The sequence below is a fragment of the Gallus gallus genome, chromosome 6 (genome assembly GCF_016699485.2).
Source record: "Gallus gallus isolate bGalGal1 chromosome 6, bGalGal1.mat.broiler.GRCg7b, whole genome shotgun sequence".
Taxonomy (NCBI): Eukaryota; Metazoa; Chordata; class Aves; order Galliformes; family Phasianidae; genus Gallus; species Gallus gallus.
In genome coordinates this window covers 26,512,396-26,532,161 of record NC_052537.1, presented here as the reverse complement: position 1 = coordinate 26,532,161, position 19,766 = coordinate 26,512,396, and the positions used below count along the sequence as shown (strand labels likewise).

General features: G+C 44.8%; 1 protein-coding gene across 11 annotated transcripts in view; it reads right to left on the bottom strand.

The window, feature by feature from the left end:
• Positions 1-18,228, bottom strand: part of ADD3 (adducin 3 (gamma)) — an 87,536-nt gene extending 69,308 nt beyond the window's left edge. For 9 of the 11 annotated variants that reach the window (XM_046942675.1, XM_046942673.1, XM_015288533.4 and 6 more), the window contains exon 1: positions 18,150-18,189. The gene's annotated coding sequence lies outside the window, so the exon portion shown is untranslated. Of the gene's footprint in view, positions 1-14,846 lie in introns of all 11 variants that reach the window. The other 2 variants (NM_204103.2, XM_046942674.1) reach the window with 2 other exon arrangements.
• Between the last annotated feature and the right edge of the window lie 1,538 nt (positions 18,229-19,766).

Genomic DNA, 19,766 nt, shown 5'->3' with positions numbered 1-19,766 from the left:
AGAAATTCCTATGAGGAGGAGCACTTGCTGCTTTGGAGTGTGAAAGAAACTCACAGCTAAGAGCTAACTTCCTCACGGAGTCCCTAGCATGCAACACAGGCATGTTCAGCAGGTAGGATTTTCTTTGTTTCATATCATGCTTTACACGACAACTACCTTAGTAGTTGTCCATGAAAGGAAGGGCAGGTGCCAACAGATGAGAGCACCCAGGATGGCAGATGCAGAGGCAGAAGGAATGACAGCCACCCTCTGTACCTGGCACTGAAAAATTCCACTCACTATTGCCTATGGTATAAAACAAATTTCTGCACACATCAGAACATGTTTGGAGACAATGTTATTATGCTTTTAATAGGACAGTTCTGCAACTCAAGTAATTCCAGGTATCAGTTGGGAAAGAACAAGTAAAGAACTTCATTGTCTATATGATGCCAGTGGCTATCTCAACTACAACAGTAACAAGACTGTCTATCTGCTCTACAGAACAGTAGTCTCTTTTTCCCCCCTCCATTCCCAAGGTTCAGTTTCTAAGAACTTCTGCCACATAAAAGAAATAGTGAAGATGCTAAATTCCATCCTGAAATTAGGCTAAATTTAAGTTTTGAGGAAATAGTAAATACTAACAAACATAATACAAGAGAATAAATGCACTCTTAAGTGATAAATAATCGGAATAGATCTAGGGTCAGTCAATGAAAATACTGCTGCTGTACAGTTTGGTCTGGTTGATATCACCAAGCCGAGAAAAAAGACGGATCTTGTCAGATGCTGCTGCAAAAGCCATTATAACAAAGTCTAGCTGACGCAATTCTTGTTTGTCATTCACCATAGAGATTCCAGTTTTCTACAGTAGAAGGAAAAAAGAAAAAAAAGAGGACCACTAAAAGTGTACATAAGAGGTACAGTCAATTTACAGAAAAAGTAAACAAGAATAGTACCCAAATTTACTTACATCCAGAAGACAAATCCCTAGTTTGATGAATGACTGGACAGCACGAAGCTTCAGAGAATTACTCAACTAATTCAACTTATTTTGCCACCAAAAGCTAAAGGAAATTCTTATGTTTTGACTCAGGAAGAGACTGCATTTCACAATACACACATTATTGTTCAAATCCCTTAATCCCAAACTCCAAATTGGTTGGAACGCTGCAGTTTAACATATGTCTAATATTCTTGAAAATTTAAGTTATTGGGGTAAAAGAACATGACCAGATAACCTTCCTTTCCCTGTCAGAAAGAAAGTTCTTTTTTTTTTTTTTTCCCCTCATTCAGTTATGAGACAGAGCATTATTTGCAGCTTAGTTAAGCTGACTCACTTCCCCAGGCTCCTCCAGCATAATTTTAACAAAGCCCATTTGGGAAGGAATTATTTTTCCTCCTCCAAAACTGTAAGTCAAAATGGCATTCAAGTGTACAGTAAGGATAATACAAATACACATTATTGCTGCTTGAAAAGAATGCTAATTTTATATGTTCCTCCCCCAAGAAAGGTGGTGTTTGGTTTCAAGACCCCTTCTCACCTCCAAAGTCAAGTTAAGCCACACAGTCCTCCCCACCTTTCAGAGTCCATCTTTCTAAAAGGATCCTGAACTTCACCAACCAGAATTTATTGTGCACACTCTGATCCCTTCAAGAGAAATTATTAAGGAAAGAAAACACGCACTGATCAAACAGAGCACGACATGAGGCGGTGATGTAAGGCTGTACAAGACATATGTCAGAGGTCAGCATGATTTATTGAGTTTACATCTAAAATAAAATAGCTCTACAGAAGCATAACGTTTCCTGACTATCTGCATCTCAGTGCATTTACACAAGCCCTTTACTTATCTTTGCAAATCACTTCCACTCCTAAAACTGCTGGACCAGAGAAACAAAACAGTTGCTACATTTAAGAAACTGCCATATTAATAACTTGTACATCAAATACTTGAAAGAGCAACACACCAACAGAATTAATTTACTTCTTTGACTTGAGGCTGACTGCTGAATATTTTGTTATTGATTCTGGTCTAATCCTAAGGTTTAATCTACGTTTTTCTTTTTACTATTAATAGCAATATCAGACTGGGTTGGGAAATGCAAACAGAGGCTTGTTACCCAGTTAAACAGAAAACCCATCCACTGGAACGTTGCATTAAGTCTACACAGTACATAACACACCCTCTACATTCTTCCCCTACAGTCTTCCTGGCCATCCGCTCCTTCCTTAGCTTCTGCCTTTCTGCTTTTTCCTATTTCTGTTCTACAAAATGCACAAGTTTGGATCTTTTCTAGAAAAGCAATCAGAACTGTTGTCAAAGTTATGAATTGTGTGTTATAATACCATAGCATCTTAGAGTTAGCTCTTCGTTAAGCATCAACCTATAGGCTTCCCAAAGTGTTGTCATGTTCTTGGGTTTCCTATTTTAACATTCTTCCTCCAACTTTTTTTTTTTTAAAGTAAGATTATTCTCTTCCTTAGAAAGAGGAAGTCATTATGTTCAGAATGTTTACGCTAAATGAAAACATACATATTTCCATGACTGCTATTCAGTGACTGTTGGGTGGTCTTAATCTCAATTGAGATTCTGACCAGCAAGTGCTTCCCTTGGAGGAATTACCAAAGCCAGTAACAGTAAAGCACAGCCTTAGAGATCAAGGACTAGAAAGGTATAAACAATCAACTGTCGTAATTACAACTCTAGATTAAAAGATCTAAAAAAAAATTTTAAAGTTTAATATACCCGCAAGAACCTCCCAAACATCTGTTTTCACTAAGTATTTAAATCAGTGTTTTCCCTGAATTGTATCAGAAGTTGGCTTGTGTTGCACATTTCTTGGGATGAGGTCAGTAACATGCATTAATGCAAGGCTTTGGTTGCAGTAACAAGTGAATGAATAAGGGAATCCATAGCCCATCGGCATCCTTCACCAGGAATCAGAATACTGTCTGAAGCTGCATGTGATCAATCTCTCCAATGTGTACTCCTAAAGCATCTGAATTTTCCTTTTAAATTTGATAAGTGTAAGAAATTTTTACTTCCATATCTGACAACAATACACTAATGGGTGTTCTTCTATATGGGAGGTCTTCGCGGGCCACCCAACTGTACTCCTCCCCAGTATAACAGAAAAAGCTGTCCCTTGTGATTTGAGTTTATTGTCCACGCTAATCCTAACATCCTGCTGCTTACCTTTCACAGATAGAAACTACATTCTAGGAGAAATTAAACTCAAGTCCATCAGCACAAATTTTCTATTGCTTTTTCAACACCATCTGTCCTTATCACAGGAAAAATTCACTCCCTTTCAAACTCGAGTTTTTAATTCCTAAATATTTTGAAGAACTCTCTTCTGAAAAGATAAGTGCAAACCAGTTCCTCAACAACCACGGGCACTTTCAGAAGTCTTGAATGCTCCCCCAGCTCTCCCACTTGCTTCCCGTAAAAAAGCAGTATTTGGAATGACCATCTGGAGAAGACTACAAAAGTGCTGAGAACAGTTTCTGTGTATCTTGATGTTCTATGAATCACCAAGAACGGAACATGAAGCCAAAAAACCGTGAAGCACGCACATGTACAAACAACAACTAAGACCTGGAAAGACCTATTTTAGACCAACCAAAACGTATCCTTGACATATCAGGAAGAGACCAACAGGAACTCACACATGATGCCACTTCCACATGAGGCTATTTACATTTGTTTGGACCCACAAATGAATATGAACATCGGGAATTAATAAAGCCAGCAGTACAGAGCAGCTCTCCAGAGACCAGCCACATCTGTTCAGCAGTGCCAAGCTGCCAGCTGGAGAGAGTCCCAAAAGCCTTTACAGGGTCATCATGCACTGCAAAAGCTCATGCTTGGCTAAAACCTTCTAGCCTAGCAATAAAAAAAAAGGTCATATGTATTCCGCTAATTACATTAAGTAATTGGGTCATATTTAGCTCTGTTAATTAGGATGCTTTATTTTAATAGCTCTAATAACCACAGTGTTTACATTCCTGTTTTGTTCTGGGGTATTGCAATGAAAATTTAGTCTAAAACAATATCATTCCATGACTAAGTTGAAAAAATAAAATGATGCTGCTAACAAATAATCTATTGAAAGTCCAAAGTAAGACACCTCAGATGAAGACAGAAGGGCATGTTATTTAAGTATAAATTGTAAGAACATCCTTTCCCTATGACTGTGTGACCGGAGCCTATCACAGGACGAAATATACCCTACTGCAGATGACATCTGCCACCCTCCCCATGACATCCCTTGCTGGGGCATAAGACCTTACAGGGCATAAAAGTTCTTGAAACAAGACACTATTTCTGCACCAACCATCTGCTGTCCTATATGGAAACTTTCCCTTCCAAACATCTCTAAATCTGAAGTAGATAATCATCCATACTCAGCTAAAAACTTCCTTCATCCACACACGTGTTGATGAGATATGCTGTAGAGTACTACAGTGAGTAGTCCCATCATGTACCTTCCTCCTGCTTTTTTGTTACTGAATTTCCAGTTATTTCCTTTCTGCTGCTCTCTAAACCTAACCTAAGTGGTTGGTCCATGCTGCAGCTTCCACAAGCCCCACAGAGATGGTGCTTTTCCCAAGCGAAGAAGCCATTATTAAGATCAACCTGTTGAAATTAGTTTGAGCAACTCATGCCAACAGTTGCTGCACAGTCTGTTTTATTAAAAGCAGATCACTGCTTCCAAACTTAACTTTTAGCAGCAAGCTGCACTGAGGGTTGCTACTTATCCTCAAAGGCACAGAGCCTTAAGGTTTTGGTGCTGCGTACATTCATGGCTTTTGAATCCCTGTAATGTTTCAGAGGAGCATCATCAATCCTGCAGTGCCACCACAGCACAAGGGACATGACCTATGAAGGCACCTGAAATTATAAGGCTCACATTCAATTACCACTTCAGCTCCTATCTTTGTATTCCTTTAAGCAGAGCTCGGTATCCATATTACACCAAGCCATCCATCTGGGAATGCAGATGTCATTTGCCCACCTCTGTAGTGTGTTGTGAAGTTTTTATGATGAAGACATATTTCATCTTGTGGTGCTATATAAATAAGCAAAGTATTATAAACAATCATTTTTATCTGACTGGGGTTATGTCATATGGTTTGCTTTCTTTATGAAAGAAAATATGTACATAAAGTGCAACCAGATGCTGTTGGCAAAGAGTCCGTTTAATATGGACTCATTTCTAAAAACACAATTACAGATGTGGCCTACATCCTGAACCCAATGTTGAAGGGAAAATTCTCTCTATACGTAATCATTTAACTTGTCCTCTATGTTTTTCCCAACTCTCTTACACAAAGTTTTTAGAGCTAGAACATTAAAACACCCTCACCTTTCCACAGTTCCATCACGAAAACAATTCAAGTGTATCCTTACCTATGAAAAACTGAACGTGCTGCTTGGGAAAAACTGCTTTGTAGCAGTCCATTCCTGCATCAGCTGTGACAATAGAAACCTTTCAGGTGAGAACTAAGCTGGGACTAAGCTTCTTCACTACCTACTTCCATAGCACTGCCCCAACTCATGAGCTTATTTTGAGGAGTCCATACACGGTTACTATAATTCTACTCACGGAAGCAGAGAAACAAAGAGGCTTCAATCAAGTATTTGTAGTACTTTGAGTTAAACAGAAATTTATGTGATGCATACCTAAGTTTTAGATCAATAAGGGCATATTTAAAATCTCTCAGTAGAGCTCTTGGCAAGCTAACTCAAACTATATGATAAAAATGGGTGTGTTCTAGCATCACATAGAGAATTAAACAACTTTTTATGCTGATAAGAACACAATAAACAAAATCAATAGGAACAGTAAATAAGTTCTGAGTTGAAAATCAGTAAGTCCTACGGAAGAACCTGGATCTTTCACAAGTACTGATTTATAAAATACTAGCACCTTAGCTCACAAAAATTTTATTCAAACTCATTCTCTTCTCAAAACAGGATAGAAACAGCTCAGGAAGCCTGACTGTATCACCCCACATGTAAAACCAGAAGACCTGCACTGGTTTTGAAGTATTTAAGAACAGCACTCTTTATGGGTGCACTGCTGAGCTGGATCAGTTAAGTTCATATTCATATGAATATTGAATCCAGTGTTGAAGAAAATTCTCTCTATATAATCATTTTATTCTCACTCTACATTCATGTTCATACAAAATTAAATTAGTAAAAATCCCAAAGTGGTTCACAGTTACTGAGGTTATTGTATTGGCGACGTATTTATCATAGGAATTACAGAACTTGAAATAAGGTTAAGTAACCACCAGTGGCATCACTTAAATTAACAACTGAAAAGAAAAGAGTCCCTGTCCCCACATTACCTCTTGGTTGAATGTTTGAAAAATACAACTGTGCAACTCTTTCAGGAGACACTGCCATTTATGAGCACCTGCATTCCTCACTACAGCTCAAGTACTTGATTAACCCAGACCATATTTTCCAAGTGTATTTGAAAAGTCACATGAAATGATGAAAAAAGTTGTAGAATAACATTAAAGTGGGGATCAGTTGGATTTTCACCAAGGAAACACAATGCAATATGATACAAATGGAGCTTCAATTTGAAAACTCTCCCAGTCAGGCAATTTGGAAACACCAACACAACACTGCATTTGCCTCTGAGCTCTTCCAGGGGGACTGGGGTGGGGGAGGGATGCAGGTGGGCAGCACTGAAGATTACTTCCAGCACACTTCAATGCTACCTCCTCATCCAAAAAGAACAGCCCACCCAGGTATGGGAACCTGATCACTGCTGGTAACAGAAGCCTTGCTAACAAAGCTTCTTCTTCAAACATAAAAGAAAAGCCTAACAGAATATTTGTATCCGGTTCTGAAATCGACCTATGGATGGGGGCTAGGAGAAACACATGAGGATGTGCTTATCTGTGTATTTTCTTAAGAGAGAACACAAACAAATCGAACTGCTTAGGAATCCAACACCTCCAGGTGGATTCTGACCACACTGAAGTCAACAGCAAAATCCCTTTCATTTACTGGATGCCAACAGTTTCACACTATGGGCTATCCCCAGCCAGCAGCTGTCACATCACTGAGGGCTTCAAACATCCTAAATAGCAAAGGATAACACTGCAGCATTTGCACAGCTTATATTAAGAAGTTAATTAAAAAAAAAATCTCACAGCCTGAGTCTTTCCATAGGTTAAGCCAATATGCAGATGGATTAATTAAATGTTAGAGCAATCTAAATAACAAGCTGAGAACTAAACAGACCTGTGCCATTCTTAAAGAGCTGGAAGGACCCAGAGTTTGGATCCCGCTGAGGTGTGTGTAGGCACAGCTGAGGTGTGTGCAGGCAACATGAGGGAGCCACTCACACTGCCGTAATGAGGTACCCCAATTAGCCAGCTAAGAGTTGAGTTTGCCTCGTTTTAAGGCTTCCACCATCAACAGATTTCTACAAAAGGCAGCTCAGACCAGGGACATGACTAAGGACACTGAACAGCTTCTGCCTTCCTCTGCCTTACGGATGGAGCCAGGGGGTGCCCAAAGAAAGTTGTGGATGCCCCATCCCTGAAGGCATTCAAGGCCAGGCTGGATGTGGCTCCGGGCAGCCTGATCTAGTGGTTGCTACCATGCATGTAACAGGGGGGCTGAAACTAGATGATCTTTGAGGTCCTTCTCAGCCCAAGCCATTCTATGATTCTATGATAGCTCCAAAGCTGAGGAGCTGAACCAACTGCAAACCCCACAAACATCGTGAGGTGCTACAACACAGTCCTGGCATATTTTACGTGAGAGATGCAAAGACAGAACTCACACTGATTAGCAAGCTGCACAACTGCACACTTCAGTAGGTCTACACTACTTTGCTGAAAAAAAGCAGACCAAACGAGGTATCAGAACCTCACACATTGCTAAACACACTGCTCAGGAAACTGAGTCGCCATGTAACTGAGTAATGTAAGGATGTGAGCTGCAACATTCACTCTTTCACTGAGTTACACAGCACGGTACCCCTCAGCCCACAGCTGCCTGCAGGTAACCAGGCTTTTACATGCACTCATACTCATCCACCTGCAGGACCCACATGGATGTTCCAACACCTGCTACAGACAGACCCCACTTCTACAAATGCTTTAATAATTTCAGCACTTCAGGGCAAACTTTTCTTCTCTCTTACATAACACCCATTGCTACAGTCCACAGAAATATTTCCACAAGTTTATCCTTGGAGCAATGTGCAGTTTTAACCTTTCTGTCAGCTTCTTTTTTCATCAAGAATCTCTTAGTGTTCTATAAATATATACGGTACAAGGGGAAAGAAAAGAGGAACTGCTAAAAAACGCTGCATTCATTGCATAGAACTATAATGCACGGCAGTTGTGTACTGCAAGTGCTCATCCCAAATCACACACAGTGTTTCGCCGTGTCCAGTTTGCATCTGCTAATACACTGGGCTGTAGTGGGTATAGCACAGTGGCTTTTGCTTTAGCAGAGAGCTGCTTCTAACACAGGCAGTAAGGAAATAAGGTCAGAAAAGGAGTTCAGTTATGTAGTTGAACCGGAGTATGAGGGAAAGGTTGGATATTAGGAACAACTGCTCCTGCTGAATTTACTGCTCCAGTGGCATTTGAATCAAAGGGGCTTCCTGAGTAAGCCAGAATTCAGGGTAAATGCATACAGACAGGATACAGTGATGGCACGTATGGCCCGAACTGTCTGCTCTTGGTCTTTCAGTTACTTCAAACATTCATGCTCCTCCAGTTTTAAACTCTGCTAAAAGCAAAACGAGCAACTGCCAATTAAAAAAAACCAAAAAAGATGGAAAAAGCAGCATGAGCCAAACATGGCATTGTTTGTTTCAATTATATAGAATCATTACGTCCGGTCCTTGGATCCTCTTTATTATACCCTCATTTCCCCTGACTGAGGAAACCTCTGTAGCAGAAAACCCTAAGGAGCCATAACTTAACAAAGACAGCATCCTAATTTGATACAAAGACCGCATGAATGAAGCCAGTAATCTGGGTATGGTTTAAAAAGAAAATTCCAGTGGACAAAATGAAAAACTACATTTGATAATAAATCTTTTTATGAGTTAGCTTAATACCCTTCCTCTTGGTACCGGAATGCAATGTTGTCTTCCTTGCCAAGAAGGGAAAAAAAAAAAAAGAAAGAAAACCCCACAGAACAAGAACCACAAGAAAACGAGAATGAAATAACCATCAGATACACCCTGTATTTTCAAAGAACATGGTATTTTTTGCATGAGCTTACATGGGATGCAGTGACCGTGGTACAGTGGGCCGCTCGCACCACTTTCTCTCAGCACAAAAGGGCCGAGATCCCAAACCCAGACCACAGTGCCTGAGCACAGGCACAAAGGCACTGCAGCTCTGATGTAAGTGAGAAGCAGAGGTACCACGCTCAGGATCTGTGCATTTAAACGGTGCCCAGCCTAACGCTGAGCCTTTGGGTGATTCACAGCGAAAATTCAAGAAACTTCAGCCTCTCTCTTTTGATTCATCCCACATCGAAACCAGGTCGGCCAGCACGCTGACACAGCCAGGGCTGTTATTTTTAAACACAGCCACAGTCTATTTAGCTAAAGCATCTTTACTCTGACTGAGCCAGTATTACTTTGATAAGACTCCTTAAGTATCTGCACTGAAGCCTGCGCATCACACCAACCAAAAAAAGCACAAACTTCTGAAGATAACACTACGCTGCGGTTCGGAGAGGGAACAGAAAACAAATAAGGAAAAAAAAGGCACAGGAAAAAGTGAGGACACCCCACTGAAGGACATGGAGCTATCTACAGGACGGCTGTGCGCACTGTGAATGCGTATCATTCACCACCTGCAGAGATGAACTGGAACAATTTCAGTCAACTTTACAGCAAACAGCTTTCTGCTCTTTGGAAAGTCAGCATTAAATTTGTTAAAACAATTTTGGTGCCAGATTTGTTAGCAGTAACACTAGGTTTTCTTACACATCATTTAACTGCTGAAAACCTGGACGGAAGGGGAAGACAGCCAATGCTGTTTTGAAAAGCACATTAAGAGACCACAAGTTTTGATTGCGGGACATTCTGGGAGGCAGCTGAACAGTGCTAAACCTGCCTATTTGTAGCTCTCCTCAATGCAATGGTTACTTCTTCAGGTATAAAGTTGTCATACAACCACAGGTTCATTACCAGAACCAAACCCAACACCACCCTTTCTCTCCAAAAAGAGCACTTTGGTCTACAAATTGCAGATGGTTAACATAAGAGACCAAAACACCTTGGTCTACCCAGTGCAGTGAAGTTTTACTGTGGGGGATACTTAGCCTCAGCTTCTTGCCAATAACCATGAAATTGAGGAATGAGCAGTGTTACACACTGCTCAATAGGAAAACCCTTTTAATTTACAACAGAAAAATTAGCTATGGACTTTCATCCTGCACAGAAAGGCTGCAGACTGAAGGCAAGGTCTTAACAGAAAGCACCCCATCCCCATCCCAAGCACTGAGCCCTTGTGCTGCCCAGGACCCTTCACTACACTAACACCTGCAGACCAGGGTAATCAGTCGGTCCCTTTAACTCCAACAGCAAGCTGACTTCAAGGACTTAATGCAAAGTGGGAAATACCTGAACTTGCAGGGACACCTTCCATCTGCCTGCACACAAACATACTCCATACAGCACCCCCTCCCTTGCAGGATTAAGGGTTAGGTGAGCACTGATACGTGCCTAACAGACACAACTGCATGATACAGTCTAAGGATAATAAAACAAGTAGACATGCTTTAACACTTATTCCTACATATTTGTCAGCTTTTTCACTCCTCCACATTCTATGAACCAGTTACACTGGCAAGCCCCCCTTTGGTTATCCCTATTTTTCTTCTTTTCCTCCCCTACACGACACCTTCATTCCTCAAATCCAGCATCTAGGACAGGAAACTCCGAACTATCAGATAACAGGAATGGCTTTTCAAAACTTGGAAGGTTCTGACACATTTCTGAGCCTCTTAAGAATTGCCAAAACAAACAACGGACAAGGAGGTTTTAATTAAAATAATTTTGAAGTCTATGTAGTTTCTCCAAAACGTTGCCTTCAACCCAAAGGGCGTCCCTCCTAACAAGACCTTTTCCCTACAGATTCTGGGAGTACTGGAGCCGCCACCTCGTATCCCAAAGCCTGGAGCCATGGCTTCTTTCATTCTGAGCTGCCTACAGACAACATTTACACAGCTTTATTTATTCCCTTAAAATTGTTTTTGGAGAGACAGAGCATAAGCAAGAAAAGTTTAGAAAGGAGGTGAAATAACCTTGGAGGAAGGACATTACATTACACCATGTCACCCATAACAGCCTCCCCAGCATAAGCATATGCCAGTAAGCATTCTTCAAGTTAACTAACAAACTGAAGAGTCATAAAAAAGAATTACTTGCATTACACATTTACACATTATAGCTGGTAATTCTGCAACTTTCATTTCATCTTTGAACCATCAGTTATATTGACAAATAACAGCGGCAGCAGCGTGTTATTACACACGGAGTAAACAAATGACCTTTATCTAACTTTATTAAGGTAATAAAGGACAGGGTTTTTTTGTTTTTTTTTTTTTTCCCTTTTTAAGAAACTTCCTTCAAAGAGAGTTTTATAGCTCACCACCAGCAGGGTGTGGATTGAAGCTAAAATCTTTGAAATGGGTCCCTGTGAAATCTGAAACCAAAATACAGCAAAGGTCGCCCTTCTGTGCAGAACCATCCCGTCTGCATGCACGCTATAAGCCAAGCTCTGTTAGCTGAGCCTCGCCAACAGCCCAACGCAACTCACCCCCTGGGAACAGCAGCAACATCAGGTTTCTCATACAGAGATAAATTTACTGCCTACAATACCTGTTACTATACATTTGCAGCATGTTTGATAGCAGCCAGGTTCTCTTGTTACACGCCATACCTCAAGCTATTTTTTTCTTGTTAAAAACTAACCCAGGTTATAAATGTGACTCTGTTATTCTTACTCCCAACTTGAGCTAATTCATTTTGGTCATAATTTCACAGACAGTAGAGAGCCTTGTGCAGAGTATTATCCAGCCTTAATACGAAAGGAAGCAATATATCTGAATTATTATTTTTTTAAACACTAAAGGAGACTATGTCAACAAGGAAACATGGCAATTTTTTTTTCCATCAGAGAGATAGGATCTCCAAATCCAAACGTGGAGACAACCAGACTGCTACGCTTCACTCTGTCTTCAGGGCACCCACAAGAGTCCTTTCCTCTGGAAAGGTTTTTGCCCATGTGCACATCACAGGTATGTATGGGCAGTCTCATTTCCAGCTGCGGGGGCTCACCTGGGTCTGGGTGAGCTGAGCCGATAGGGCTGGAGCAGCTCCCACCTCTGCCCCCAAGCATTGAGCTCTCTGAGCGCTCCCTTCCCTTGGCTCCGGTCACATCATGTGCGCCTGCCAAGTGAGGGGAGATCTGGCATCCTTTGCAGCACAAAGATTTCACAAGGCGTAGGACTGAGAGGCTGACTGCCCTTGCTGGAGGGCACAGTTCTGGCAGACAACATCACAGCACACCGCACACACTCCATGTGGCTGCTGGAGGTGGAAATGGCATCTTGATCCAGGCACTCTGGAGATTCTCAGGTTTAAGGCATGGTTGAGAAGAACTGAGCAGCCTTAGCCATCTAGCCTTATGGAGGATTTGCCTTAGGGCATGTAAAGTTACACTGTTGTTTAACAACAGTTAAGTTGAACAAACCTGCAGCAGGAGGACAGCATGCACACACGCCAGCGCCTGAAGAGGAAGCAGCACCGCAAATTCCCCCCAAGCCATTGGCTCACAGGGAAACATCTGACACAGACAGGGAACCCATTGCCCCTCTGCTGCCATAGGGTGACTTCTCCAGGCACCTCTGGTGTTTTACAGCTTAAATGTTTTATACAGCTAAAGCACATTGTCTAGAGTTGACGTTTCAACTTGGAAGCTCCCTGGATCCATTTCAAGACGTATAATTTTTTTTTTTTTTATAAACTAACCTGGTTTTGAGCACAGAGCTCACTCATTCTAGCATTGTACAGATGTATTCAATCGCTTAGCACGCTGCAAGACTATTTAAACAAAGTTTGAAAGGGAGAAGTAAAGGAAGAGGAAAATCCAACTGGCAGACCGCTGGGACTGTTGGCTTCCTTTGTGCTGGATTATTTTCTTTTTTAATTAAAGATTTTATTTTTTGCTCAATACTAGACTCGTGATTTTGATTAGTTCGATAACGGACAAGCCAACCCTATAAAATGAGCTGTGCTGGATGCAGGCTTATTTTGCTTTAGAAATCACTGCACTACCTACTGCTGAAACACGTCTCACAACTTTCTGTCTCCTCCTCAGCCACTCAGGGTGAAGCCTTTGCAATGAAAATATTTATGAAAATATAGCAGGTTGTTCCGCGCGTAGCAGTGTTTGCTGTACTGAAAGTACACCAGAACGACAAACCGGCTTAAATCACATCTCACTCCTGTTTTAGAATTCTTCAGGGTTCTGGGGAAGTGACCATGCAGTTCATAAGTTCTCATGGAAACGGCCGTGCATTTGTGTTGGAAAAACCACAGGTTGTCACCATATCACCAATGGGGTGTCACTGCCCAGCTCCACGCAGAACTAGATGCACCACCTGGTATCATCCACTCTTTCCACCTCTAAAGTATATTTCCAATTTCATATTTCAGCTTATTTTTTACATATTTTCCTCTTTCAGGCAGAAGGTTGCCTCTGCTAAGTATCTGCTAGATGTGCAGCATCTGAGCCAAAACACTCCTACTCTTCCTGACATGAGGGCTCATGAGTATGCTCTCCAATTCTATAGTTTAATTTTCATGCTTAAATCCAGGATATTTTCTTTGGAAAGCACTATCTAACTTTCGAATATTTGACTCAGTGACCTTAATGAATCTTTAAGCACAGAGCTTTTTGTTTATAAATTTATAAAGACTAAAATGTGGGTGAGTTGTTGCTGTTCATTCCTGAGCCGTACACCTGAAATGGGCACTTTCTGAAAGGCTGAGGCATCAACACGTGGCCTCAAAGGCAGCCTGCAGGCTGTTCTCATCCAGCCCACATTTGGAGGACAGCAAAGCAAGAGGTTGGCCAACCGACTTCACTCAAAGACTTGCACTATGCCTCCTGTTGTTGTCCTTCACTTGGGATATACAGGGGAACGGGGGAAGCGCTGAGACAGGGAGCTGAGACCAATCCCAGCAGCAGGAAAAGAACCGGAGGTGAAAGCCCCCAGCATACACGTCTTCACAGAAGCCAAGCTGTGATTCCCATTGATCTAAAATTTATTTATGTGAGTCACACAGCCAACCTCAGCACCAAATGGTTTCCACAAGGTTAGGTCAAGACTTCCTGCTCCCAGTGACCACAATCAAGAAGATGACCTCTACAGGTCCCTTCTAACCTAAACCATCCTAATGTTCTGTGATAATACAATTAAACATATGCAACAATAAAAAGAGCCTTAAGACAACTTACTGTGCATGTAGATTAAGATAACAAACAAGTTTTCATAGTAATTCAACAGAACCCTCTCACTTTGGCCAACACAGCCCAGCTCTCCGCTGCAGCTCTAGCCACTGCAACCACCATACTGTGTTAAGGGCTCATGCAAGGCAGCACAGTGACAGAAAGAGAAGCAGCAAGCTACAACCTGACAGCAGCTTAACTGCAATCCCTCAGCTGGAGAAGTACCTTCAGTGCGTGCTGACTACACAAGGGGAAAGGCGTTCCACCAGTTGCTCACCGCTGCAGGTCAAGCGAACACAAGGTGAGGAGCTATGGAGCTGCTTGCTCATTTACTGACCTTGCTCTCAGCCTGCCAGCTCACCCAGAAGCTCCCTGCTGCTCTGAAGTCCTGAGGAATTTAACATGTTAAACAACACAAGGCAAGAAAAGAGTTTCTTCCCAGCCAAGATCAGAGCAGGTGAAGACTGGAACAGTGAATGAATCTACTATAATGGTGCCTTAATTAGCACTTCATACCAGCTGACTGCATCCCTGTAAAGCAGAGTTTACATTACTACCATTTGAATGACATTAAATGTAATAACAAATCTTATACGTTCCCAGAGTCTTGGCAAAGCAGTTACCTACATCACAGAGACTGAACTGTGAAGACGCAGGGTAAAACCAAACAAAGCAAAATATTTTCCAGTTTACTGAATATTTTCAAGTGACAAACCTCCCCAGTGTGGTCTGCGTTAAAAGAGAGTTATAATTGAAGACACTTTCATACCTGACCAAATTTATTAGTGCAATTCAAAATTGGTTTGTCTTAATACTAATCCAGTCCAAGAGGTATCCACCATACAACCACATCTATGATGGCTTCAAAAGAAAGATCTCGAATTCTCCCTTGTGATGCACAATGACTTCTGTTACCTTGCACAAAAGTGCTTCCCCACGCCAGTGGCCTCAAAGTTAATATAAGAAATAGATCTGCTTGCCACAAAGTTGAACATGAACCCATAATGAATAAGTTATTGCTTGTTCCCTACAAGTCAAGGAGCTTTTAATCCACCTTCACATACCAAGAAAATGCTGCATGAAGACACTGCCTGCTGAGAACCACCACCAAAGCAACACTACCACTTCTCCCAATACAACAACCAGCATTTCAGGGCAGAGCTTGCAGAGAAGCCTGTGATGTAACAGCAAGCAATGCTACCAAATAATATAGATTGCGCTCTTCTGAGTCAATACCAAAACAATGTCCTACTCCATTTCTGAAACAACGGCACTAAGAGATTGCAAAATTGACTTACAAGAGAAATAACAGCCTGGCGTTGCTATGGCCACTACAGTTACAGGATATTTCTTAAAGAAACAGTTTTTTTCTCCTCTTCGGGCTAGCAAAGGCAACTTTGTGTGTCAGCTCAAGGTCACACAGGTTGTTTCCTATGCTAATTTTTTTTTAAGTACTCTAATTCCAATGCCATCCCTGTGAAGCAGGCTGGGAAGGATGCTTGCTGCAGGTTTTACCTGCAGCAAGAATCGTAACGAGGCGGCCTCACACTGCACCACATGCAGTGAGGATGAGCCCAGCAGCGTCAGGATTCAGCCCACTCCATCCCACCCCATCAGTGAGCCCACACCACTGGCCTGGCCCCATTGGATCCCAGCCACTCCACAAGCACTGCAGATGCATCACCCCCAAAATCATAGTTTCCTTAAATAAAAGACCAGCTGTGTCAATCCTCGGGCAAGAGCAGAAGATAATAAGTGATTTAGCCAAGGCACCAATGCACCCCCAGAGGTTCTGGAGCACAGCAGCACTCCATCTATTGGCCAAGAATGAAGGGCTGCTCAGCCATCACTGCACGCACTGATCCCAACACGCAGAACCCTCAGTCCCTCCCCGCTTCAGGTTTCACATTCCCCCAGTGAAAACTAAATATCAGCAATGTCTTATTCTGAAAAATAAGATGAAATCCTGAGAACCTGAGAATGCAAAGGCTTGTAAAGCTAAAACTGGTATCCGCTAGTAGTGAGTGTGCACAGAGTTCAGGAGCTCATGCAATCCTTACTCAGAGAGCACCCACCAATCCTACAGGGGAATAGGGCGGCTCGCGGACCCCGTGCCCTCCCCATACACCATGCCCAGCACAGGAGGCACCCACACAACCCAAAATCTCCCCAGCCTCAGCAAAGCCTGGAGTCTGGGGTCACATTTATTGACTTCAAACCTCTGGTACCAAAGCCGATTGCAGCAACAGCTTATCCTGCCTGAGAGTCACCCAGCAAATACAAACATGGAGTCTTTTATAACCTTCTGGCAATCATTTTTTTGCTATTTATTTTACCTACTGATTTTACAACTCAGCTCCCCCACAGATGAGCTCCACCCAGCTGAAGCACAATCCTACACTCTTCCCTCTGCTTAGGACCACATCACCACCCTCTGCGTGCTCTGGGGGTGCCGGCGGACACAAAGCAGCAGACTGGGGCTCAACCCACCTGTAACGTACAGATGCTGAGCAGAGCCACACTGCAGTCACGCCGGCTGCTAATGCAGATGCTGCCAATCTGCTGGACTGAGACGAGCTCCAATTCATAGACACACTTATCGAACTCACTCTGAATTTTTATGTAAGAGAAGAAAACAGCCTCCAAACTCAAACATCGGGAGCAAGCTCCCCAGGGCCCCTCACGACCCTCCTCACTGAAGTTAAAAGCATAAATACCATAAAAACTCCTATCGCATACAGACATAACAGCACCGCACAACGAACGCGGGACACGGAGCGGCTCCCAAAGCCGCGCGGCTCCGGGAGCGGAGCGCGGAGAAGCGCAGGGCCAGATGCTGGCACAGCTGGACGGGTGCTGCTGGTGAGCAGCGCCGTGCCAAGAATACGTGAGCTCGGGAACGGCATTCCTGGCGAACGGCAAAGGTGAAACCGAACGCGACGCAACATTTTTAAAGCGCAGCCCTCGCGGAAGATCTAAATTTCAAGTGGTTTTCTGAGCCTCGCACGGGCTGCCGCGTCTCGTGATAGCGCCCAGCCGCTCCATCGTTACCATCGCTTCCAACGCCGCCCTGCATTAGCGATTTCTGCACAGAGGCGCGCGCTATTTCAGCTCGGCGCTGAGGCAAAAAGACAGCATTGCAGCACCCGGAGAGCCCGCGGGCGGCAGCGCGGCCCCGCAGAGCCCCCCCCGGCCGCGGGGCGCCGCACCCGGAGAGCGACGGAGCGACCCTCAGCTCCCGGCGCGGCGCTTCGAGCGGCGCGGACGGGAAACGGCGCAACCCCGCAGCGACCGCGCCGGGCGGCTCCGAGGCGTTACGGCGGCCGGGTCACCGCTCGCACCGGGCTAACGGGGGCAGAGCCGGGCCGCGCGGCGCTCCGCAGCCTTTGTACGCCCGCAGCCGGGATGCGCGCACAGACACGCGCACACACACGCTTCCACGCTCAGCACGCCCGGCCGCGCGGCCGCAAACTTCACCCCCCAGAAGCGGCGGGGGGAGCGGACATCTTGGGGCAGCCCCGCACCGCCTCCCCCCACTCTCCGCGGAGCCGGGAGACATTTTACCGAGCCCCCACCCCGGCGGTTCGGCTCCCGCTTTCCCCTCCCCACCCCGAGAGGCGGCGGAGCCGCGCGGCGTTACCTCAGAGCCCCGCGCCTCACTCCATCCCTCCGGCGGCGGCGGGCGCGGGAGCCCAGCACCGCGGCGGGAGGGGAGGGGCGGAGGGGAGGGCCGGGGGCGGAACGATGTGGCAGGAAGGGACACCTGGGCTCCTCCCCTCCGCTGCTATCTGCCCGCGGGCGTGCCCTGCCCCCAGCGCCGCTCGGCCAAGTTTGAGGGGCCGCGAGGAGGAGGGGGAGAGATACAGGGGGAGGAAGGAAAAAAAAAAAAGAGGAGGAGGAGGAGGAGGTGGTTCTGCCGAGGCTCCGCCCGCCGCCCTCCATTGTTGCTCCCGCCGCCCTCACTGCCGATGGAACGGAGTGGGACCCGCGGTGGGGGGAGAAGTACGGGGGAGGCACGGGGGAAGGCTCCCAGGCGGAAAGGAGGCAGGGCGCGCGCGTGTGTGTGTGTGCAGAAAACGCAGGGAGGCTGCTCTTGGCCGGCGCTGTCCTCCGGTTTGTGCGGCCGCGGAGCATTCTGTAGTCGCAGCGCTCTGCGGCTGCTGTCGGCTCCGTGCTGCGCTGCATCCGAAGTCGGTGGGTTCGGGGTTTGCCGGGCGGCATCCGGGCGGTGCTGGGCAGCCGTCGGGATGTACAGAACCACTGGGTGATATACGGCTTTACGTGCAAAAAGGAAAGTCTGTGATGATTTCTTAAATTAATTTCAAGGCTCAAAAGTTGTCTAAAACGTGCTTGAAAGGCTTAGAAGTTCCATTTGTGGCGAGATGTAAGGCTACTCACATAGCTCAGCTTTGAGATGCTTCGGTGCAAACCTCATTCATTATTCACGGATCTGCTGACTATAGCGATAGCACGGGAGGGAACGGCCTCGAGTTGTGCCAGGGAGGCTCAGGTTGGATACTGGGAAAAGTTTCCTCTCCAGAAGAGCCGTGAGGCGCTGGCACAGGCTGCCCAGGGAGGGGGAGAGTCACCGTCCCCAGAGGTGTTCAACCATGGAGATGTGGCACTGAGGGACGTGGTTAGTGGGCATGGGGGGTGGGTTGGGGTTGGACTTGTTGATCTCAGCGGTCATTTCCAACCTCAGTGATTCTGTGATTCAGAGAGCTCCTGGGGGCCATTTCTGATGTTGGTGATGCAGTGCATCCCTGAGATGCCAGTCCTCTGCAGAGGGCCTTGGAGGCAAAACGTCCGCAGGCTCCGCACCGTGCAGCCTGCAGTGCTTTAATTTGCAAATTGATAGCCAACGCATAGACGGCCCCACCTGGCTGGAGCAGCGTGCTGGGAGCCTGTAGGTGCTGGCCAGCGATAACAGGTGCCATTCCAGCTCATCCCTTTATTTAATCCAGGATCTCTAACTATCTGGTGCTTGTAGGGAATGAAAGCTTACCTTGGGTACAGGAGGAGCGAGTGCGCTTGCACACCTACACCTGCATGTGGAATGCGCTGGGAAGGATGGAGCAGTTGGCTTCCTCGTTCATATTTATTCAGTGTAGCACTCATGGAAATAGCAGGGCTGTTCCTTGCATGTTTACCTCCACTTTTTTACTTCCTTTTAGGAAAGAAAAAAAAAATACAGCTGTGTCATGTTTTGATAAACTTTCAACCTGAAAAAGCCAAGAAATACCACCATTTAGCTGTG